This window comes from Pistacia vera, unplaced genomic scaffold, assembly GCF_008641045.1.
Source record: "Pistacia vera cultivar Batoury unplaced genomic scaffold, PisVer_v2 Contig612, whole genome shotgun sequence".
NCBI classification, from domain to species: Eukaryota; Viridiplantae; Streptophyta; class Magnoliopsida; order Sapindales; family Anacardiaceae; genus Pistacia; species Pistacia vera.
Window position 1 is genome coordinate 584,830 of NW_022196460.1, and position 26,349 is coordinate 611,178.

Consider the following 26,349-nt stretch of genomic DNA (forward strand, 5'->3'; position numbering starts at 1 on the left):
AGTTGTCCGTACATAGGACCAATATCTGATGAATGGTTCTGACTACCTTGAAAACAAAGCCCGCATGCACAGGATAAAACTGAGTTCCTGGCAAAGAAGGTGACACATTAGGTAATCCATCAGACGTTGTAGACACAGGTGTCAAAACAGCAGGTGTTGTACGCATTTTGTTTGTGTGGTCAGAGATGGCAGACTTGTGGTATTGTTGAGTGAAGCTATGTTGACTGAGCCTCCATGAAATCTGCACTATTAAACTTTTCAAGCCTCATTTCATATTTCTGAAGTAGAAATTGAGCTCCTGTAAGGTGATAGAATCAAATTTGGATTCGATTCGGAAGTTGTTGACAAACACAGCATCAAACTCTGGCCCTAACCCATCCAACACATACTGAAGAAGCTCTTCATCGGTAATTACTTGTCCACTTGTAGACAAATTTTCAGCAATGTTTTTTATCTTTTAACAAATTCACTAACGCTGAGATTTCCTTTTTGAGTTGACTGAAGCAGACTCTTTAAATGTAAAGCTGCGCTTTGGAGTCAATTAAAAACTCATTTTCGAGTGTAAACCAAACTTCAGTAGAAAACTGACACTTCGATACAGTGGGAACATATTTTCAGAAATTGAAGCCAAAAGCCAAGGACAAGTAGTTTATCAGTTCTTTTCCAAGCTACATAAGCTGGATTTATTGTTTCTCTAGCTAGGTTTCAGCTGATGTTCTATCACTTAGCTCATTTGAACATTTAGGATCTGTAAGAATAAAAGGGGAGACATGGAATTGAACCTGTCAAGTGTTCTCAAGCTCATGCGCTCCTGCTGCGAACAGAACTTGAGATCGCCAGAACTTATAATTGTTGGTATAGCTATCTCGTGTCAACTAGGGCTAACGACTTGCAGATTTGACGAAAACGCTGAGCATGTGGAGGACTGAGCCATGAAGACTCTTCTCATGTTTTTGATTGATTTTTAAAGGAATCGTAGCCATTGGACGTTTGTCGTCGGCTTGATACCAAGTGAAAAAAATGATGGAAAAACAGAGACTGAAGAAAGTTTGAAAATCGTGAACCAACTGATTTCTTGATTAACAACAGTAGCAAGTGGGTCTTTATACAAGAAGACACTGTGTTAACTGAAACGACACAGTTTTAGAGTTGTGAACAAAGCATAAGGAAATTACAATAAGGACCTTCACAGTTTATCCTTTTTCACATTTTGGTTAACAAGCGGAAGCTTGTAAGGCTGACACCTTAAAATCACAGGTTCTCCCAACTCTGGACGTAAGCTTCTCTTTTGTCTCAGATTTGTGGACCTCTTCAACATAATCACCATCATAATCTACTAGCAATGAAGACGAAGAAAAAGAGAGGAGAGGGGAATGAAGACGAAGAGTTTTGCAACAGAAGAATGGGTTTTTGTTTAAATTTTTTTTTTTTTTTTATTAAAAGTAGGACGGGCGTCCAAAATTTATGGACGGCCGTCCCCAAAGTTTTTTTTTTTTTTTTTTTTTCATATTTGGGTCAAGGAGGGCGTCCAAACTTAAGGGACGCCCGTCCACAATTTATGGACGAGCGTCCAAATTTTTTTTTTATTTTAAAACAAATTAAGTTTGGAGGCACCATTCCTTATGGACGCCGCCCCAACTTAATGGACGGGTGTCCGTATTGTGGAACCCGTCCAAAATTAAGGGACGGCCGTCCATAATGTTTTACAAATTTTTTTATGTATTTTATTTATGGACGAGCGTCCTTTAAATGGGGACACCTATCCCTTGTATATGGACGTCGTCCATATAATATGGAAGGGCGCTCATGTGAGTGAACGGCTGTCCAAATTTGATGGACGGCCGTTCACTAGAAAAATATTATAAAAAAATTCAGACGCGCGTTACACGTAGGCCGGTACAGAATTTCGGTGCCGTAGTGTATATATATCATATATATATATATATATATATTAATTTTGATATTTATTACAATATAATATGATTTATAATATTATAGTCATAGAGACAAATATATTGTTAAAATTAGTACATCTAAACTTTTTACCACAAATCAGAAACTGGAAGATGGCAAGCTACTGTGTAGAACAAAATGGTCAACAGAGAAAGTGAGCCAATCTCGTGCCGACAATGCAGCTTCGTGACCTCCGCCGCGTATGGTGGCCAAGGTGAGTCCTTTACCATAAGCTCCACCAGCAGACTTGACGTTGTAAAACCAAGGTCTCCATTCTTCATTACTGGTAACCTAATTGGTTAGATCGTATATCTTGTAGATGTCACCGGTACCCTTGCATCCGCGTCACCACTGTAATATTAATCATTTATTAATTTTATGATAAACCAATAGACGAGGTTGAATAATTATTAAAAAAAAATTACTATAAGAACATTAATGTTTGAAAATGCAGTACCTATAGGTCCAGATGCGCATTCCTGCATCTCAAAGCTTTGAAATGGTTGGCAACACAGTTTCCGGAGAGTTAGTCCATTTGGTGAGCTGAGAACTGAATAATTACATGAAAAACAATATAAGAAAAAAAATTGATACCAATTGAGTCTCATATTTATTTTACAAATTAAATGTACTTGCATAGAGTGTAAGGATAGGGCAAATTGGTCACGTTGGCATGAAGTGCCCTTTGAACCTCTTTTTGGTTGAAATACTTCCTCACATAACTGTTTACACATGGATCAAACGTTGATCGTATCTCAAATCCAACGTCCTAAAACAAAAATATTAAATAAAATTAAGTTAAACACATTTATATCTATTGTATTGCAAATTTATAATTCTCTTAAAGTATTTCACTTAATTACTTCAAGGTTTGAAGAAGTGGCGGTGGAAGAAAAGTTAAGGACGCAAATGGGGGAGTAGACGTTGAATATATCAATGCCGGAAAAAGCATCGAAGAAAGCTTTAAGTTGATCGTTGCATTGACTACTTGTATGAGGAAGCTTAAAATCTTCACAGTTCGCCTTTAAGCTTTGGTAGAGTTTGTTTGATATGATTCCGTGACTCCATGCATAATCCACAATCCCAAGGGTATCTGTTTGATCGTTAATCACAGCATTTCCCATCTGATTTTTTTTTAATCAACATTAAATTTCAATTATTAGTAATTTATGTGGAGTGTAGGAAAACAAGTTTAAGCAGTAGGATGAAGAATCATGTAATAATTAGGTAACAAGAAATACATAATAGTTAGGGTTACTTACCATGAATCCTTTGAGATTGATAAACGAGTCTTGGGTAGCTCCTTTGTTTGTTTCATAAATAAGATCAGCAAGTTGAGGAGCGTAGTGTCCTAAATAATAAGAAGAATGAAATTAAATATTATTTCTACATGATTAAGATATTATAAAGGAAATTAACATATCAATTAATTATTATTATAATATATTCCAAAAACAAAGAAGTATTACACATGGACTATAATAATTTATATGAAAAAAAAAAAACTTAGTAATATTTTTATTTTCAAAAATATCTTGTGATAATGAAATACAATATAAATAATAAGAAAATGATTAATGTGAGTAAAACCATACCACCATAACTTTCTCCAATGATATAAAAATCATGAGATTTGAAGTCGAGAAACCTTTTGAACCATCCAAGTAAAAATGCAAGAGTGTCATTGGCTACAACTTGGTCACCGATCTCAAGTAAATCATTAGTATTGTTGGTGTACGAAAAGCCTACGCTCACCGGTGACTCCAGGAATAGAACATTTGCAACTAATTCAATTTTAACAATAAGAAGTGAAGGTTAGAATATGAAAAACTAATAATAAATATAGAGGAAGATGGCAAATTCAAGATCGTCATTACCTTTATTCCAAGAGTATTCATTGAAAGTGAGTCGATTTGTAAAATAGCTTAGACGCCGTACCAAAAATGGTCCGATTTCTTGTGTAGCTCCAAAGGCCACGGATGAGCAGCCAAGTGCTCCATGTAGCCAAATTACAAGAGGCTTAAGAGCAGGTTCAGTTTGAGCTTCAAAGAACCAGTAGAAAATTGACTTTTCATTTTGAGTTTGAAGTTGAATATAGCCAGAATAGTGCTAGAATGGCACCAGTGGTTGTCCCGGCAAGTTTGTGACTCTATCAGCAGCCCTTTGTTGAGCTTCTTCATCGGCAGCCATGGTGGCAGCCACCAAAGTGGCTATTAGAAGGCAAAGTAGCCAATGCCTCTCCATTGCTTCTTAAACTTAACTGATGAAGTTTTGGATGCTCTGCAAGAGAGTAAAGAACGCCTTTATATAAAGAAGAAAGGAGGTTATATAGAGCTCTAATTATGGGAGAGATTTGGTAAGGGCAGGATAAAATACAAAAAAGTGGTTTTAACTTATTCTTTTAATAGAAAATTCTACCCATCTTATTCTTTCAATAGAATATATAGGAATAAGGTAGGTTTTAAGGTACAACTCTTTCCTTGTAGAACTAATGCACCTTATGTTGGGATTTTTTTTACATCCCACATGAATCGCAGTGAAAGATACTTGATTTAGGGTTTTTAAAAGTTAATTAATCAGAAGAAGGGATGATGCTTTGAAACTTTCTCCAAAAGTCTTCCCGCAACGTGTAGGCATCGCTTTGGTATCCTAAGTCATCGATTTCCTCATACTTACAAATACTCAATATCGTATATTGTATTTTGGGAGAATCTCATTTTTAAACCTAAGTTAAGTACGCTTATATAGGCACTAAACCCTACGTGAGTAGGAATCCTCTTTTAATAATTAATTCGAAATCCTACAATAATTGTTTTATACCACTTCCACTTAAAACTCATGAGTTATAAGTTTGGGCTTACTATAGCTTGTGGTGTTAGGTTCAAAACTTTATAACCACAATTATATTTTTAATTCAGGAATTAACATAGAGTTACACAAAAGACTAATATGGACATATTCAATTAAAGCTCCAATGAACGGGTTCATTATCTATTTAACTCTTAAATACAATAGATCTTGATCTTTTAATTCTTGGCTATTCCATTGAAAACCCAAAATTGAATTCTTTAATTAAATACTCTATTAAGAAAGCTTCATTAAATTAATTGTATTAATTTTACTTTAAAATCCTATCTTTATGGCAATTAATACATGCATGTGTAACCTCGTAGAATATCAATAATTGGAGCTGGGAGAATCGACCGTTTACCCTTCTAATTACATCTGAATCCGTTGAGACCACTTTTCATCTAATAGATAATTAAGATTGTCACAGTTTCTACAAATATAAACATAGTCTCAATTTGATGAATCTAATCGCCTAATACTTGGCCAAAATTATTATCCAAAAGTCCTTGAAAAATCCTCAAGGTGATATTTTTATCTCACTTAGGAGTCATGAATGTGGTCTCGCTTATGAGTACAATCTTCCAACTAATCAGGGTATTGACCATATAAATGTGGTCTCACCTTTTATTCTAATCAAATAAAACATACTATAAACAAAAGTTACTCTATCCACTCGGGATCTAGATAGACACCTCCTCAACTGCCAAAGTGTGAAATTTATGTTTAGTTACGGTATTTATACTAAACATTAAATTGACGTGGTCCATTCAATACATTCTAAATGCACAAGTATCTCTTCCACTTAATAACTTGAGACTCGTCATCTCCCATTAAGGCATTCAACATAACAACATTTAAGTAAAGAAAGCGTCCAGCTTTATTTAAGGCCGTGAAAAAGTTTTAGACTTAAAAAAAAATATATCTCTCCCATATATGAAAACTTCATATAAATAGTTCTTTACAACAATCTAAGTCCAGGAGCATTAAACATTATGTTGGTTAAGTTATCAAATAATTTATTAAATTGTATAGTTTATCATGAATAAAATACATGTGTATCATTAAAAAACATCTTGCATCTAAAACATATTCCTAACACCTTAGAAATCAAGCATATTAAGATTAATTTTTATCATTCAAAATGTACTAGTTTAAAACTTACAAATTTGCGCTAATACTTGCGTAAAAGATGAGATATTAATGAAAATGCCCTAACTTTTTATTTTTTTTATTTCAACATTGGATTGAATTCTTTATAGTTGTATCAACTTGGATTTTATGATCTTCGGGTTTTAAGGCCAATGGGCTTGTGTTATTGAACTTGCCAGGAGAGCTTGTAAGACTTCAGACCCATAAAATCCAAGGCAAAAATAGGCTTAACAACTATACAACATTCACAATAAAAATTACCAGAAAATGAGATAACAAACTAGAGTTCACTTAGGTTCCAAAAATAAATAGCCAATCTCTAGTTAAAACAGCACAAATACAAGTCTAAGCACGATCAAGAACAATCCTTAGCCTCAGGCAATTTAAAGAGGTAATGGTAAACACTTAAATAACAACATATAAAAACAAATAGCCCAAAAGGGGGTGGTTTATTAATTACACAACCTTATTCTATGTGCATGCCTGTAAACGGTGAAATCTACGTATAGTGATTCGGACAAGGATGATCCTGTGAGGATGAGGCCATTGACAATCATATAGAACTACAGGGATAAAGAATGCAAACGTGAAGGCTCAGGGGACACCGATGTGTTGTCTGCCACAAGCACTCTGAGCTCAAGTAAGCATGATTGAAGGGAATATATAGGTAAGTCCAAGAGCGGGAAAGGGTTTACCAAGAGTGTTAGGCTAGGGCAGGACTATTGGCGTAAAGTGGTTGGACTTGGAGCATGACTTTACGGTGACTATGGGAAGTAAAGTTAGTCGGAACTAAGCTTTACGGTGGGGAAAGGTGGCGATCCTTGAGAGCAAGAATTCAAGAGCTAAAGAGAGGTGTTGTGTCTGAATGAATAATGAGAGGCTTGACGTTTGTTTATATAGTGAGCTGAGGAAGCTTGAGTCCTTGTAGAATTAGGCGTTCTCATAAACAGGAAACTCATAGTGATAATCCATGTAGGAGTAGAAGTACTAGTTCATGAAAGATTAGGAATCTTGGATGAACTAGGAAATAAGTAAGACTTTGAGTCCTATTTTGGAACCAATATAGGCTAATGGGCTAGAGGCCAACTTTGCTTAACTTGAAGAAAATGCCTAACTATTGGAATGACCCAAAGTATAAGTTGGCCCAGTTCATAGGGCGGTCTTGATCGTAGAGTGATCCAACTCATTAAGTAGCCCAACTCGTGGAGAGGGCTGACTCGTGGTATGGTCCAACTCATAAAATGGACCTTCTTACAAGATGGGCCATCCCATTGGATGGTCAATCTACAAGATAGATTTAAGAGTGGGTCCAACCAGAATTGGGTTATGGCATTGGGTCGTGAATCTTTTATTTTGTTATTGGGCCTGACAAGGTCCAATACGATTTTTGGCTCATACATTGCCTCAAAGGTGTTGGCAGCCTTCTTTTCGTCAGTCCTTTGTACAACTTGTGCAACGTTGATGAACAAATTCTAATTCCTCGCAAGTGCATGAATCACTGTCATAGTCTAGTGTGCAAAAGCAAGGGTCGATCCCATAGGGATTTGTAAGCAATTTACTAATCCTAATAACTATGCTTCAATTAAAACTAATAACTAGAATTAAGAAAAATCACTTTAAAAGCAACAACTGAACAAAACTAAAATTAAACAACTATTAAAATTATCTAAAACCCAATTGACCAAAACCTAGGGCTCCAATTTCATCATAATTATCCAGCTCTATGTCAAACATCTCTCTATGGTTTATCAATTCAGTCTCTAGGGTTCGCATTCTCTGAATCAAGGTATTATCGTATGGAGTTCGGGATTAACCTAGTATTTTTAACGCAAGACTAGCTAGGGCGTATAGTGTAGCCTATGAATTAAAAACCCATTCAACACAAGAATACTTGAAATCAAGAACAAAGGCGCATCTGTTAGGGCGTATTCACATGCACTAATTATTCAAGAAATCATGAACCCACTAATACTCTATCCGGGCGTATGCATAGAGTACTAAACATTCATTCACATTAGTTCTTCGATATTAAAACATAATACATATCTAATCTCAACACATAAACCTAATAATTCACACTAAGTGTCGTCACACAGTAATGAAAATTAAAGATTAGATTAATAACATGAATGAATCAAGATTTCCAATTGAATTAATAGCAATAACATCTGTTTGAGAAAGAGCCTTCCAATTAGGCTACATTGGATCCCTAGAGAAGAATTTAGTTACACATTGACATCAAGAAAACAAACCTCAATTCCCCCGAAAGCATGAAAAATCCAAAACCCTAGGAAGAATCTCCTTCTCTTTCTTGCTTCAAAACGTCTCTCAATTTAGGTTAAAGAGTAACCCTAAAATAAATTACAATGTCTTATTTATACTTTTCCTTTGCTAAGGGTGTTTTTAGGAAAATACAAGTTCAAGTCGGAGTTGGAAAAAAAGACATTATTATTTTTCTTGCGATCCATGCTACGGTGTGATTTTCTGGCGCCGCAGTGCAAAATTCTTCCGCAACCCTAAAGCTTTGTCATGCTACAGCGCCAACTTTTTCACGCCGTAGCTTAAACTTTCTGCTCTAAATCATCTTTTCATGCCATGGCGTAGAAAAGCCATGTCACGGTGCAGAAGAACCATGTTGTAGGACATAAATACCATGCTGCGACACAAAAAGACCATGTCGCGATGCCATCTAGCAATTTCACATTATTTCTTTTGCTTGACGATCCAGTTTCCCTCTTTAGCACATCCAAAGCCTCCAACCATCGTGTGAGTATAAAGTCACCATTTTTCTGCCTAAAAACCTGAAACTCATATAGATACCCGTGATTCTTAAAAATGGAAATATATAAAGAAACTTGCATAAAAATAATCCTTAAAGTCAATGAATTTAAAACAATCTACCCATAGAATCATGGAATATAAATATCATTTCATCACTCATCAAATGCCTGCTATAATTTCTTTCTGAATAACACCATGAGGCATGTCAAAGATCCTTCTCCTCATTGAAAGAGATCTTCCCACTGGTTGAGGATCCACCATATCGAGCATTGGTTCAAGCTTGTCCATCATTGACCTCTTTGCAACTCGCACCATCAGATCAACTCTATAACTGCAATATAGACAAATGCTTCATTTCAATAATGTTGTAGAAAATAGTGTTAAAAACCATTACTGCAATAGGCAAATGATATGCAACTAAGGTTGTGTTTGGTAGTTAGGGTTAGACTAGGTTTACTTCTTGAGATTGAAATGAACTAAACTATCACTACAAAAAAAAAAAAAAAAAAAAAAAAAAAAAAAAATGACCTATGGTAACCCTGGATAGTAACACTTTTCTTTAAATATGTTATTAAATACATATCTATGGTAACATTTGTTGTGAAAATGTTATGATAGTAATTTTGATAAGTAACACTTTATCTTTTTATAACTTATTATCTATTAATGGTAACTTTATTTTCTAAAATGTTATTAATATATATATCTACAATAGCACTTTTAAAGCGTTACCCTAGACCCAATAATACAATAGTTTTATTTTTTTTTTTAATTTTTTTTAATTTTGTTACAATATAATAAAAATACAATAACACCTTAAAAATGTTACCATATACCTAATTATTAATCGGGAAAAAAACACCTAATACCTACCCACCAAAAATTTCTCTAAATTTTATTCACTAACACCTAATACCCGCCAACCCAACATTTCCTAGAATTTCACTCGTCTTCTTTGAATCTTCTTCAGTCCATTTTCGCAATATTCAGTTCTTCACCCAAATTTCAGCTGCAAACTTCCTTTTCCATTGTTCCTTATCTCAATTTAGTCATATTCTACATTAGATTTTCTCAATCTTCACTCAAATTTCATCTTGAAAGTGTGATTTCTATTTAGGGTTTGAATCTTCACTCCATTTTAGCTAACTGTATTCTTGCTATTTTAGCTCAAATTTCGCAATTTTAGGCCTTCGCTTAGATTCAGGTATGCAATTTTATAAAATTTTCAATCTTGAATTGAATCGATCACGCAATCCAATTGTTAATCAATCGCTTTTGATTGCACATACATGCGATTTTTTTTTTTTTAAATTCATTGTTTTGCTTGTTTGTGAATTTGAATCCTTGAAATCCTTGCTTCTAGAAGCCAAATGAAGCTTCTATAAGAAACTTTGATTGTCAATCAAGAAACTTGGCTACCAACCTATGTTTTCACACAGAATGCCAATTGATTTTTGTTTATTGGGTTACAATATATGATACCCAAAGACAGTTTAACATTTATTTATTTTTATGGAAGATGAATGTATGAATTGTTGAGCAATGGCCACTCATTGTGAGATAATAAGCCTGGCAGTTCATGTTGTGGGATGTAGCGGTTTGTGGATCCTTCAAATTTTTCTTTTGTTGATATTTATTTATTGGCATATATATGAGGTTGCTCTCACGAGGTTTTGGATTATATTTTGATAATGAGTATTTTGATAATGGTAGAATGGATTAAGAAGTTGAGTATTGAGTATTTTGATAATGAGTATTTTGCCTATTATGTTCCAACTTTACTGATTTCAATTGTTATTCCAACTTTAGTTGTGCCTTGTTTATAAGTAATGGGGTTTTTTTGCATTTATTAATTTCTTAAGAATTTATTGTAAACTAAATATCATATTAACTTTCTTTTGTTTGTTTAGTAGGTTCTGTAGAAAAGATAAGTACTTATGGATTCCACAAGTGTGCGTGAGAAAAAAAAGAGGTCCAACTAAAATGAAGAAAATTGCTTTGAATGTTGATAATTAGATTGAAGTCAAATTCAAAGACAAAGGTCAGCTGACTGAGGAAGAATCTATCAAGTTGTCTTCATTCTTGGGACCTCTTGGGTGAGAAATTGTACCTTATACATTTTCTAGTTGGAGAAAGGTTGCTTCTGACATGAGAGATATATTATGGAAACGTGTTCAAGTTATTAATGAATTTCCAAGTTCCTTAATGTGTGTGTGTGTGTGTGTATTGGTGCTCGTTCTAATAATTTACTTATACAGCTTAGGCAAGATGTAAGTTGGAAGAAGAATGGCAACACTCTATATATATATATATATAGGTGCACTTTGGAGAGCTTCAAAGTCAAGGCTGGTTAGCAAAATTAAGATGGTAAAAAATGAAGAAGAAATAAGCATCAATAATATTAATGCATGGAAAAAGTTCGTGGAAGAAAAAATAGGTTCAAAGTTTAAGCTAATTATATCAGTGCACACATTTGGTCATTATATTATATATGCATATGAGTAATGTTTATTTTATTTTAGATATAAAATCACTGAATTATTCCAGGACAAAAGTGATGAAATAAAAAAAAAGAGGAAAATTAAACTCCATTAATAGGTGGTCAAAGGGGTTATGCTCACATGATTGAGGATATTGTAATGTCTCATTGTTTTTAGATGATTTCAAGATTAAAACGGATAAGAGTTTAAACATTTTTATTTTTGGTTAGAAAAAATAAAACTGGAAAACGCACCATATCTAGAGTTGAGGTTTGGATTAAAGCTCATAAGAAAAAAAATGGTGACACAGTCAACACAAAGGCTATAAAAACAATTGTAAGAATTTTCTTCTACTTTGAAAAATGAGTCTCTCTCTCTCTCTCTCTCTCTCTCTCTCTCTCTCTCTCTCTCTCTCTCTCTCTCTCTCATTAGAACATTCTAATGTTTTGTTATTTGCATTTATAGGAAAAGTTACAAGAAATTGATAATGATTCATATTTGCCTACTCCAAGTAATTTGAGAGAAGATGATATATATATATTATTTAATTAGAACATTCTAATGTTTTGTTATTTGCATTTATAGGAAAAGTTACAAGAAATTGATAATGATTCATATTTGCCTACTCCAAGTAATTTGAGAGAAGATGCTATAACAAAGGTGGACACATGAAAGGACTAAGAAAAGGTGTAACTCTTATACAACTGTCCATAATAGCTCAAAGGGACAACATTACCTTCACCAAATTGGAATTAGCTTTTTTAAACCCACTATCTTCATTTCCTATAATTGCAATGGAGATTTCACTTTTAAAGTATGTGTGTTTCTAAAGAAGTTTAAAATTGTATATATTATTTTTAAAAATTATAATAATATTTATATTTTTCAATTAAATATTTATAAAATTACAAAGTAATATTTCATTAAAATTGTATATATTTTATAAAATTATAAAAAATAAAATTTCCCCAAAAAAGGAAAAAAGCTGAAAAATTGTAGAAAAAAGAAAAATATCAGAAAAAAAAAAAAAATTAGTTGGTCAGAATCGCACCTAAACAGGTGCGATTTGGTTGGAATCGCACCCACCTAGGTTCAATTCGGCCTGTATAGACCCACCTAGGTGCAATTTGGCCTGAATCGCTACTGGTTTGATGCAATTTGACTAGAATCACAACCAGCCTAGTACGATTTGGCCTGAATTGCATCTGTCCAAGTGCAATTCATCATGAATCGCATTCGGCCAAGTGTGATTTGACTGGAATCATTAGGTACGATTCTGGCGAATTGCATTGTTTCTTTATCAAATTTTTTATTTCAATAATTGACTTTATTTTTATTCCTTTTTAATTTACTAATCCTAAAATTAATACAAAACAAACCAGAGTTTGGGTGGGAAAATGTTATTCAGCCTCATTAAAAATTATAAAGTCAAATAGTGTAGAGTATTATAGTCTTTTTGTAGTTTTACCTTTGTTAGGTAACAAATTCCATTGACAAAGATTAACAATGGGTGGGAAGATGTTTTCTTCAGAGTTCATGGGTGGGAAAATGTACATTCGTCAAACTTTGGGTGGGAAATATGATTCAGCCACTTTAAAATCTCTATAATTAACAAAAGCTTTTTAAATAATTAAATTTAAGATCTATGGTAAATAGTTCGCAAAACTCTACAATAATGAAAATCTTGACTAAATATTTCTGATGCCACATACTTATAAATGGTGTGGCTTTCCACATGTTATTATGAATGTGTCAATATGTGTGATTAACGCATGCTTTACTCTTTGGCTTCCTCTTATTGGATACTGGGGAGGTTGGCCAGTCATGAATGCCTATAAATACTGCCCTTCTCCTTGTATTTGCACACAACACAATTTGAGAGAAGTGATTGTAAAAGATCTCTCATTTCAGTCCCTTTTATTATGCTCTTATGTTTTAAGTCCTTAATTTATTTTTATGCACGACACACTCGGTAAGTATAACGGTTTTATTCATTCATTTATTATATATTATATGATAAAACTACCGTTAGGAATATGTTCTATGGTTTCTATAAAAGGGATCTTTCATATAAGAAAATATTGTTAGTTCCTAACAATACTATATTTGTAATAATTGTTTCCTGAACTAACCAATTGACTTTATTTCTTAATACATATTGGTAATGTTGTTACTAATGCATTGATTGCATTACGTATTTATAATTTTTTATTGTATTATATTATTGGAGATACCAAAACATTATGGCACCAGAAGCTTGTATATAGAAATGGTAAATGAACCTAGAGTTCTAAGAATAGGTCTCTAATCATCAACCTGAACCTGTAAATTTAAATTTAATACTTTAGAATCTGAAGTTCTAAATGTCAAAAGTTGAAGTTCCGTGTTGTGATTTCAATATATGGATTTAGAACCTAAAGTCCTAAACACTAAAGTTCAACTAATAGGTGTGAAACAATAGCAACGGTTCAAAGAACACAAAGAGAAAGACAAGAGAAATTGAATTTTGCTTCTATTTGATTCTTTTCTTAACAGTTTACAAGAGGGAATAACTTTCCCTTTTATACAGTTTTGAGATAAACAAAACACTCTAACAAATTGCATTCTCGTTTGTGAAATAAAGTTGTCTGAACTTTGGCAAAACAACATCACTTTTGCCAAAGTTTAGTTTGCTCCTGCTACTCAACTTCTTTGCATTCTCATCCCTTTTTACCAACACTTCCCCCTCAAACCAAGCTGGGAAGCTTCAGTTTATTACCAACACTTCCCCTCAAACCAAACTGGGAAGCTTTAGTACATTATTAACACTTCCCCTCAAATCAAACTGGGAAGCTTCAGTATATTGCTGTCAACATAGTTGAGCCACAGATTATAGCCCAAGTTTGTAACATTTTATCACACAGCAATTGAACAAATAAGAGGAGTAGGTCTGTAATCTTTAACCACAAATCAGCTGAATCAAATTGTAACAGCAATCTAGACTACAATACAAAGCAATCTGAACATATAAAACATATAATCTGGCTGCATTCTGTATGACTGTAATCTGATTGTATTCTGAACAAGTGAACTGAAGTAGGAATTAATCAAAGCTCTGATCTGATCCAGCAACTAATCAACTTATATAGTAATTCAAAGCTCTGAACTAATCCAGCAACTAATCAACTTATATAGTAATTGAATTGGCTGAATACCAAGATAAGTAGCAAGCAACAGACACTAATAAGCTCTGAACTGATCAATCAACCAATCAACTCTTATAACAGTTGAACTGATTGTATTCTGAACAAGTGAACTGAAGTAGCAATTAATCAACTTATACAACAGTTGAACTGATAGAACACCAGGATGAGCATATCAATTAATCAACTTAGACAACAGTTGAACTGAGAGAACACCAGGATGAGCAACAAGTAGCAGACACTAGTATGCAGATTTGGACTATGCATGTGGAGGGAACAGTCCAAATCAACTTAGACAACTTAGAACACCAGGATGAGCATATCAATTAATCAACTTAGACAACAGTTGAACTAAGGGAACACCAGGATGAGCAACAAGTAGCAGACACTAGTATGCAGATTTGGACTATGCATGTGGAGGAACAGATTTAACTACACTTAGCTTTTGTCTTGACTCAACAAACTGGCCAGCAGATAGTGGTTTGGTCAAAAGATTAGCTATTTGCAATTTGGAAGGAGCATAATGAACACTGATCTTTTTAGCTAATACTTGCTCTCGTATATAATGTGTGTCAATCTCAATATGTTTTGTTCGTACATGAAATAGGGGATTGGCAGCTAGAGCACCTGCACTGACATTGTTAGACCAAATGATTGGAGTGTGAGGAAGTGTAATCCCTAACTTAGAGAACATACTCTGAAGCCATGCCACTTTAGTGGCAGTGTAAGCTAAAGCTCTATATTCAGCTTCAGTGGAAGAGAGAGCCACTACCTTCTGTTTCCTAGAGCTCCACTAAATCAAATTTGGACCAAGATAGACATAATAGCCACTCATTGATCCTCTATCGTCCAAGTTACTTCCCCAGTCAGTGTCGGTATAGCACTCAACATGAAGAGTGCTTGCTGTTTTGAACTGAAGCCCATAGGATAAAGTACTTTTGATACTGAAGCACTCTTTTGCAGGCTTGCCACTATAGATCAGTAGGTGCTTGTAAAAATTGACTCAACCGATTGATAGGGAAGCTAATATTTGGTGTTGTAAGGGTCAAATACTGCAGTGCCCTTATGGTGCTTCTATAGAGGCTTGGTTGATCAATAAGGGACTATCACTAGCAAATAGTTTTGTACCAACAGTCATTGGTGTGGAGCAGGGATGAGCATCCATCATCTTGGTTGTTTTAGCAAATCTGAGGCATATTTGGTATGTTTAAGATGTATTCCAATAGACACTCTGTTGGCTTCCAAGCCTTAGAAGTATTTCAAAGAACCAAGAGTCTTCAAAGCAAACTGCTCATTCAATTATGTAATCAGGTAAGAAATATAGCTAGGATCTGATCCCGTGATAAGGATATCATCTACATATATCAGGACATAGATGAGACCAAAGGGCTGATGTAGAATGAATAGGCTAGAGTCTGAAATGGAGTTCATGAACCCTTTTGTTTGAAGAGCAGTTTTAAGCTTGTCAAACCAAGCTCTAAGAGCCTGTTTTAATCCATATAAAGCCTTGTTTAACTTGCAAACAAATGATGGATGAGCAGCTAATACAAATCCAAGAGGTTGTGCCATATACACTGTTTCATTCAAGGTTCCATTTAAGAATGTATTGTTCACATCAATTTGTTAGACATCCTAGGAATTGGTTACTGCTAGGGTAAGTATAATCCGAATGGTAGATGGTTTAATCACTGGGCTAAAAGTTTCAAAATAGTCTAAGCTGGGTGCTTGTTGAAAACCCTTAGCTACCAATCTTGCTTTATACTTTTGCAATGCGCCATCTGCATTGTATTTGGTTCTAAGCACCCACTTATTCCCTACAATGTTCATATCAGGTGTTGAAGGGACAAGGGTCCAGGTGTTGTTATGCACAAGTGCATCAAATTAAGCTTGTATAGCTGCTGTCTAGGTAAAGCTAACAAGTGCTACAGCTACTGTAGAAGGTTTAGATTCAACTACATTCTGATTTGTTGTAAGGTAGACTTGATGAGGGAGAGCAGAAGTATGATGAGGGAGAACATTTGTAGTTGATTTTGCTCTTGTTATCATGGGATGGATGTTAGCACCAGAAGAGGCAGGAACATGAACACTAGATACAGGAACATCAAAGAACTATGTTGATGTAAGATCAAACTCAAGTGAGCAAGTGGGTAGAGCATCAGATGAAGTAATGAAGGGTAGATTTTGTACAGCAGGATCAGGACAGCATGAAGGTGTAGGTAAAATGTTTACAACCTTTGATTTTGTGTTTAAGAGCTGTGTATTTGGAGCTGTGTGTAGGGACTGTGTAGTGTTTGGAGCTGTGTATAGGGACTGTGTAGGAGTAGCTATATGATGGGGCTATGTGTTTGGAGCTGTGTGTAGGGACTGTGTAGTGTTTGGAGCTGTGTGCAGGGACTGTGTAGTGTTTGGAGCTGTGTGCAGGGACTGTGTAGTGTTTGGAGCTATGTGCAGGGACTGTGTAGGAGTAGCTATATGATGGGGTTGTGTGTTTATATTTGATTTTGTGTTTGAAAGCTGTGTGTTTGGAGCTGTGTGTAGGGACTGTGTAGTGTTTGGAGCTGTGTGTAGGGACTGTACAGGAGCAGTTATATGATGGGGCTGTGTGTTTGTATTTGGAAGTGTGATTGAAGTTGTGGTGGCTAATCGTGTGTTGGCTGTATTATGAGTTGGAAGATCAGAACTAATAGATATTGGAGTTAGACACTTTGTTGTTGTGTTGTTATCAGAAATTGTTACATTGCGAGGAGCAGCCTTATCACAAAGGCTAATTACTACTGCGTAGAAATTAAAGGATCAAGGTCAGCTGAAGATTGTGTAGGAATTGAGGTGAATAAATGGGTGTAAGAAGGTAAGGGATTAACATAATTGGGTTGTGACTGATCAGACAATGACAGAACCTTAGACTGAATAAAATCACCAATTAAAAAGGGAAACTCATCCTCGTTGAATTTCACACTAGGCGTAATAAAAATTTTACCATCACTCCTCAAACACTTATACCCCTTGTGTACTAAGTTATATCCTACAAATACAAATTTAATAGAATGAAAATCAAACTTGTGACTGCTGTAATTTCGAAGATAAGGAAAACAAGAACAACCAAATATTTTTAAGCAATCATAATCAGGTTCTTTGCTAAACAGTATAAGAATTAATTTTCCAAACTTTAGAACCTAAAGTTCAGATCTTATAAAATTGCAAACCTGAAGTTTACAAATGATCATAATAAAATGCCTGAAGTCAAAAGAACTTAAAATTTAGAAATGGAAGTTCTAAGTTTCAAAGCTTTATATTAGAATCTAAAGTTCTAACTCTATTTATTGATTTATTATTCTTTTATACACAATTATTGCTTTCTTTTATTTTTCTTTAGTACACAATTTATCGTTCCTTTATAATTATCCCATTTTATTATTATTTTTAGATGCCGAAATGCATCCTATGACATGCATCCACAAGATGCAGATTCAGGAAAGAAAATTACTCATCCTTGTAGGATAAAGTAAAATCCTAATTTATTTCTACCACCTTAAATGAATTCTGGTAGCTGAATTTCTCATGATATAGGGTTTGTTGATCTTATAAAAGAATGGAATGACCATTAAAAGGATATATTCTCCCTAAAGCTCAAGATATGCTCTTGTTGTAATAGTATACATATCAAACCTTCTCTAGTAGTAGTGGTATAATAAGACCAAACTTACAAAATATTTAGAAACTGATTCTATATCTCTGGGTTGCCAAATAAAATACTGATCCATCATTCAAATTATACTAAACAAATCATAAAATGCTTTAATATAGTAAGGCTCACCTCTTGAGTACCCTTATGATGTTTAGGTCTCTTGATCCCAAGAAGGATCCATTTCGTCCTAAGATGACGAAGAGATACTTGTTCTTGAAGTCCCATATCTGAACGCAATTGGTGCACTACTATAGTTGGTACAATGTATGAGACTGAATATAGCATTTGCAAAAAATCTGTTGGCAAGATTTAGTTATGCACCAACTTGCCAACATCGGAAAGAGGTCAAACATATCTTTTATTACCTTAGTGGAACAAAAGACTCGGGATGATTCTATCTAAAGAAATTTGTTCATGATCCTAAATTAGTTGGCTATGCAGATGCTAGGTACTTTTCTAATCCCCATAAAACCCACTCGTACACAAGATATGTGTTTACTTACAATGGCACAACAATATCATGGCACTTTGCAAAACAGACATTGGTTTCTACTTCTTTCAATCATTATGAGATTCTTGCACTTCATGAAGTCAATCGAGAACATGTATAAAATTTGTCATCCATCATATTGAGAGTACATGCAAGTTACCAGATACTCCTACAATTATAAATGAAGATCATGTAATCCTCAAGTAAGAGGATGATATATCAAAGGAGACAAAACTAAGCATATTTCATCGAAGTCCTTTTATAATCAAACTCTAGCAAAGTCGAGAGATTGATGTCAAGCTAATACACTCTAGTGATGATCTTGTAGATTTATTAACTAAGACCTTACCAACACCAAAATTTGAGAAGTTAGTGTTTGACATTAGTATGCGACGACTCAGTAAGCAACTAAGTTAATTTTGTCATTACGAAAGGGAGCGTTGACTAAGGGAAGCATCGATTAGAAGGAGTTTGGAAAGGATTATTGTAATGGGCACACTTGCATTGTACTCTTTTTCCCTTGATCAGGTTTTGTCCCACTAGGTTTTTCTAGCAAGGTTTTTGATAAGACAGTATTAAACACGTCTAACACCACTTTACAATTCATCATAGAAATGTGTTTCTTTACTTAGATTTTTATCCCACTGGGTTTTTCTTAAGTAATATTTGTATTCATTAGTGTGTAAGCTTGATACACGAATATCTAAATATATTGCTTGTATTGTTGATGGAATACGATTCATTGTGAAAGATCGTGATGATCGACTCACAACCCAAAATAGTGGTGTTTTAGTGTATGAGGAACTTGAAGATGACGATAATGGTGGTGGTGATGATGAGAGGATGGAATTTTATGGAATTCTTGATTCAGTTGTTAAAGTGAATTATATTTATGACAGAAGTGTGATTTTGTTTAAATGCTCTTGGTTTGACATTGGCCCTAAAAAGAAATGGGTGTGAAGGGACTTTCACTTTACAAGCATCAATGTAAGTCACAAATGGTATGGCGATGATCCTTATGTGCTACCATATCAAGCTAAACAAGTTTTCTACATTGATGATCCTGAGTTAAGGGCCAATTGGAAAGTTATACAGAAGGTGCAACATAGGCATTTGTATGACATTCCCGATAAAGTTGAGGAAGATCAATCGACGATGCATGATGCATATCAAGCGGATAATTTAGATGAATTAATTAGTTTTCATATTGATGCGGAAGTTAATGAACAAGAAGAACTTTGTAGGGTGGATTTGGAACCAAAGGTTGCTCAATTTGTGGAGCCAAGTCGTAGAGTTAGTGATGTTGGTGTCGGTTTCATAAATGATGATAGTGAAAATGAGATGAGTAATGAAAATTGTACCATTGAAAGTGAAGATGCACAAGTTGAAGATGATATTGAGAATTAATAATATTTATTATAATTATTCAAATTTAATTTGTATAATTGTGATGTGATTTTTCTTTGTGCATTAATTTTAATTTGTTTGCTTTAATATTAATAAATATTATTTAATGTACTAAATTTAACATTTAAATATAAATATTAAATAATATTATAAATTTATTATAATATATATTAATTATAACAATATTATAATAAAATAAAAAATAATACTAACAATAACCTAATAATAATAATAATAATAATAACAACAACAACAACAATGACTCTAAATAGCAACAAACAAGTGCCAAACATAAGCTACCAACAGTGGAAACCTAATAAACAATTTACCCCATGGTGCTTTTCGTATTTACAAAATAAATAATAATAATAATAATAAGAGCATTGTCTTTAGCTTTTCATAAAAATTTAAATATGTTTATATATCGAGGCTTTGAATAAGTGCTATATAGCAACCAACCCAAACAATTAAGTGAAATAATAAATCTTTATTAAGAATTAAAGCTAATTCATATAATATTGGCAGCATCAGTTAGGGGGAGTTTGGAAAGGATTATGTAGTAGACTGTTATGATCATGAGCAGAACAATCCTCGGCAATCAAGATCACTCACTTTCAAGATTAAATGAATGGTCAAGATGTATAGTTTATAAATGCAACTTTCTTGAACACTTGTAATCCTAGCATCTCACGTGTATTGTGTAGAAGACTGCCACCTACTGTTAGTCACCTAGGATTAGTATAAAAAGGCATTTTGCCTTCACACTCAATGTATGAAAAATTATAAACAGTTTTCCAGAAATAACAAACTCATATACTCTGTTTTTCGGTTATTTTTTCTATTTGTTTCCTTGGAAAGTTTAAAACCTTTCCTGCTTTGATTGTTTAACTATTTCATGGTATCAGAGCTACTCGATTACTACTTATATGGATGACGAAAGTCTCTCTAGCTCTATGAGCAAGCCCAAGGTGACGAACCTAGAACAAATAGTTCACAGCAACGATCAGTTAAAGAATTTCAGCTTTCCAAACTCCTTGCCTATTGTTATTGTAAAACTGGGAGAAAAGAATCATAATTGCTGGAGGTCTCAAGTGTTGCCAGCTCTTACATCATTTCAGCTTGAAGGTTTTGTCAATGGTGAATGGTCTTGTCCTAAACCTTTTATATTGAGTAAATCTGATGAAACTTGAGATCTGGTAAGGAAGCCTAACTCTGATTACTTTTTATGGAAGAGAATTGATCAATTCCTTATGAGTTGGTTGTACTCTTCGATTTCTGAATCAATGTTTGGATATGTTGCTAAGTGCTCAAGTTCCTTTGAAATCTGGAAAACATTAGAAAATCACTTCATTACCAAATCAAAGGCTAGAACAATGCACCGTAGGAACTTGTTACAAAACACAAAGAAGGAATCATTAAGGATTAATGAGTTTGTGCTTAAGATGAAAGGTTATGTTGATTCTCTTTTAGCTACTGGAGTTGTTTTGAATAGCCTATATCTTAGACGGCTTAGGCCCTGAGTATGATACTGTATTAGTATATCTATCAACTAGAGGTGATGACCTTACCCTCCAGGAAGCACAATTTCTGCTTCATAAACATGAAATCAAATTATCATGGTACAATAGTGCACATAGCTTGTACCATGATAATTCTGCCTTGATAGCCCAAAAACATAATTCTATTTATCCTTCCCACAATATTAGTTCTGGACAGTTACCATACACCAACACAATTCCACAATATTTACCCCATGGTGCTTTTCGTATTTACAAAATAATAATAATAATAATAATAATAATAATAATAATAATAATAATAATAATAATAATAAGAGCATTGTCTTTAGCTTTTCATAAAAATTTAAATATGTTTATATATCGAGGCTTTGAATAAGTACTATATAGTAACCAACCCAAACAATTAAGTGAAATAATAAATCTTTGTTAAGAATTAAAGCCAATTCATATAATATTGGCAACATTCTTAAAGTGAAGTACATGTTGGAATGTCAAATTCAAGAGCCAAATTTCTACAACATTATTTTTTATATTGACACTGTTTTTAATTTTGATTTTTTTATTATTGATTGGTTTTACACTTTCAGTTATTGTCAAATAAATTTAAAATTACATTAAAAATTAAATTCTAACATACCAATGGTAACAATTTTAAGAAAATCGACACCAAAACGTTTTCACAACTAAATATAGATTGCCTCACAATACGTTTTTGGCGTTGTTTTTTTATCTTTGCGTCGCCAAAAACGTGTCCTGACAAACTATTTGTTGCATAGCTAGATGGATTTTGCGTAGTTTTTTATATTTTCATCACCGAAAGGTGTTATGACAGGTCTTTTGTCGCAAAGCTAAGTTTCGTTGGCATTGCTTTCTATATTTTCATCACCAAACACATTTTATCATGCTGTGCATTTGCGTTGCTAAATAATTTTGGCTACGTTTATTATTATTTTCATCTCTGAAAAGTATCCACGGTGAAATATGGTTACGTCACGAAAACAACTTGGGCATTGCTTTTTGTATTTTTGTCGTAAAAGACATTATGTGGTGAATTATGTTGTCACTAAGCCCGTCGCCAATTTGCTTCCCGCAATCTTGTATTCCTCAAGTAAGAGAATGATATATCAAAGGAAGATAGAACTAAGCATATTTCATCGAAGTCCTTTTATAATCAAACTCTAGCAAAGTCGAGAGATTGATGTCAAGCTAATACACTCTAGTGATAATCTTGTAGATTTATTCACTAAGACCTTACGGACATCACCATATGTGCCACAGCTCAATTTAACTGAATCATCACAGCCAATTTCCCAGCAAGTTACTCAGAATGTTACACCAATGTTCTATTTTGCTCAACAAATTTTAGTAGTAGACTCTCAATGGTATCTTGATTCAGGGGCAACCAGCCACATTAGCTCAACTGTTCAGCATCTTGACAACAGTAGTCCTTATTACAGAACAGAAAAGCTGCAAGTTGGAAATGGTCAGTGTCTTCCTATTACTTATATTGGTGACTTTTCTTTTCCTATCTTAATGTCTTCTCACAAATTATCAGTGAATAATGTTTTAGTTTTTCTCAAATTACAAAAAATTTAATCAGCATATCAAAACTCACCAAAGACAATGCAATTGTTGTTGAGATTTTTGCTGATTTGTGCATTGTCAAGGACAAGGTGACACAAGCAGTTCTGCTACATGGCAAGCTTAGCAGTGGACTATATCAGTTGATTTTGCACTCACTTGTCTCTCGGAACAACACTCCACAAACTTTAGCACTCAAACCTACAGATTCTACTTCAACAATAATCACATATGCTTCATTTAATTGCACAGATGTTTCTTGTTTATCCAATAACTCAAGTTCTCAAAGTTTGCTTTCAACAAATGTTACTACTACTATTAAAGATAGTTCTAATTTAGTTGTATGGCATATAAGGCTTGGCCACCCTCATTTTAAGATTCTTCAAGCTGTTGTACATACTACTTTGAATAAGAAGTTTGCCTCTTCAGAGTCAGTATTACAAAAATGCCCTGCGTGTAAATTTGGAAAGTTGCATCAACAACCTTTTCCTCAATCTACAACAATAAGTACAAAGCCATTAGAATTAGTTTTTGCTGATTTGTTGGGTCCTTCACCAGTCATTTCAAAGGAAGGATACAGATACTACATTGTGTTTGTGGATGATTTTAGTAGATATTCTTGGATTTATCCATTAAAGCAAAAATCAAAAGTTTTTCCTATATTTACACAATTAAATGTGTTTGTTGAAAGACAACTTGAAACTAAACTGAAATGTATGCAAACATATTAGGGAGGAGAATTCTGCAGCTTTCTTCCTTACCTAAACTCCCATGGCATTAAATTTCGGCATCCATGTCCTCATATTCACCAACAGAATTGGAAAGTTGAAAGGAAGCACCATCACATCTCAGAAATTGGTTTAACTCTATTGGCTCAATCATCTATGCCCTTTCACTTAAAAAGGTCATAATGTTTAATGGTAATGCTAGTTCAACTCCTATAACTACCAACACTAAACTAGTCAAAGATGAAGGTGCCTTATTTGAAAATCTAGCTCTCTATAGAAGTGTTATTGGCAGTTTACAGTATCTAACCATGACTAGACCAGGCTTATCCTTTGTTGTGAATAGGTTGAGTCAATTTCTTTAAAATCCTTAAATCTATCATCGGGTTGCTTGAAAAGAGTGCTGCGCTATATCAAAGGAACTCTTGATGTTGGTTTGTAGTTTCAGTCCTCTAAAAACTTGGCATTAGAAGGCTTTGCAAATGCAAATTGGGCTAATGATCTTGATGACAGGAAGTCCACCAGTGGATTTTGTATATGTCTCTTTGGCAACTTAGTTAGTTGGGTTTCTCGCAAACAAAAAGTTGTAGCACAAAGTTCAACAGAGGCTGAGTACAGATCGCTTACTCAAGCTACTATTGAACTTTTTTTGGATTCATCAGGTGTTGCAAAAATTGCAAGTTTCTATCCCCACTCAATCTGTCTTATGGTGTGACAACAAAAGTGCAAATGCACTTGCTGCAAATCCTGTTTTTCATGCTCAAACTAAACATGTCGAAATTGATGTGCATTATGTTCGAGATTTAGTTCTTTCAAAAAAGTTGGTTGTCCAGTACATTGCCTCAGAGTTCCAGTTGGCTGATATCCTAACTAAACCCTTACCTATCACACATTTCCAAATGTTGTGTGACAAACTTCATTTAATTTCTCTTGCCAACTTCAGAGAGGACTTACAAGTCAAGAAGGACTTATAGTCCAGAGAGGATCTATTGACTGGGAAGGACTTACATTCTAGGGATGACCTGCAATCCAAAGCTAATTATATTGCAGGTTTAAGGGAGGACATTCTATCTCCACACCCTTCTTCTAGTTAGTCTGTCTCTCTATAGATTGGTGCTTGTCACAGCTTACTGTCTGACCTAAAAAAGAATGTTGTCTAATCAAAACTGATTAGGACATTATATTACAATTGATTGTTCTCCTTTTGTTGTCATCCAAGCTTTTACAACAAGGTTGCTCAGCTTGAGGGAGGATGTTATGGTCATGAGCAGAACAATCCTCAGCAATCAAGATCACTCACTTTCAAGATTAAATGAATGGTCAAGATGTATAGTTTATAAATGCAACTTTTTTGAACACTTGTTATTCTAGCATCTCACGTGTATTGCGTAGAAGTCCGTCACCTACTGTTAGTCACCTAGGATTAGTATAAAAAGGCACTTTGCCTTCACGCTCAATGTATGAAAAATTATAAACACTTTTCTAGAAATAACAAACTCATATACTCTGTTTTTTGGTTATTTTTTCTGTTTGTTTCCTTGGAAAGTTTAACAACTTTCCTACTTCGATACTTGGACTGTTTCACATATGTGCATTATACTCTTTTTCCCTTGACCAAGTTTTGTCCCACTGAGGTTTTCTAACAAGGTTTTTAATAAGGCAGTATTAAGCACGTCTAACGCCACTTTACAATTCATCATAGAATTGTGTTCTTTACTTAGATTTTTATCCCATTGGGTTTTTCTTAAGTAAGGTTAAGTGCAATTATTTGAAAGTGGTGAAAATCTAAGACGAGTTATAATGGTGACTTATCCACCACATTCCACATGTTATTATGAATATGTGTCAACATGATCGATTAACACATGCTTTACTCTTTAGCTTGCTCTTATTGGATATTGGGGAGGTTGGTCGGTCATGAGTGCCTACAATCAATAATGCTAGATGTACAAGCAAACTGATGTGGCAAAAAATGAATGGAAGAGTGAATACAAAAAGTCAAACTCATCATAGTTTCACTTTTCAATTCATTTTCTGCCACATCAGTTTATACACAAATCTTTGAAAGATTTGTTTGTACATCTAGCATTTCTCACCTATGAATACAACCCTTCTCCTTGTATTCATACACAACACAAGTTGAGAGAAGAGTTAATAAAAGCTTTCTCATTTCAGCTTCTTTTATTCTTCCCTTTTTATTATGCTCCTTTACTTTTCAGTCCTTAGTTCATTTTCTTGCAATTATGCTACTAAAATTATAACATGTATGTTGTAATGCTGATATGGTATCTTGTTCAAAAAGAACGATCTAATGTATTAACGAAAATCTCATATGAATTATATTTATATCATTTAGCTCAACTTCTTTAATATAATATCAATTATTGGGTCTTTAATTTTTATGATTTTTATTGATATTGTATTGCAAAAACTAAATGCAAACAAGATGATATTTACTTGTAATAAGTATAAGAAGAAAACAATATTAAATCAGTAACAGATTAAAATGTTCTTTTAAACAATTTTAAAAGGTAGGATAGTGATAT

The 26,349-nt window shown here is 33.9% G+C and overlaps 1 pseudogene; it reads right to left on the reverse strand.

Annotated features, from left to right (window-relative positions):
* Window positions 1-2,052: 2,052 nt before the first annotated feature.
* On the reverse strand, window positions 2,053-4,197 carry LOC116110743 (annotated as a pseudogene).
* Between the last annotated feature and the right edge of the window lie 22,152 nt (window positions 4,198-26,349).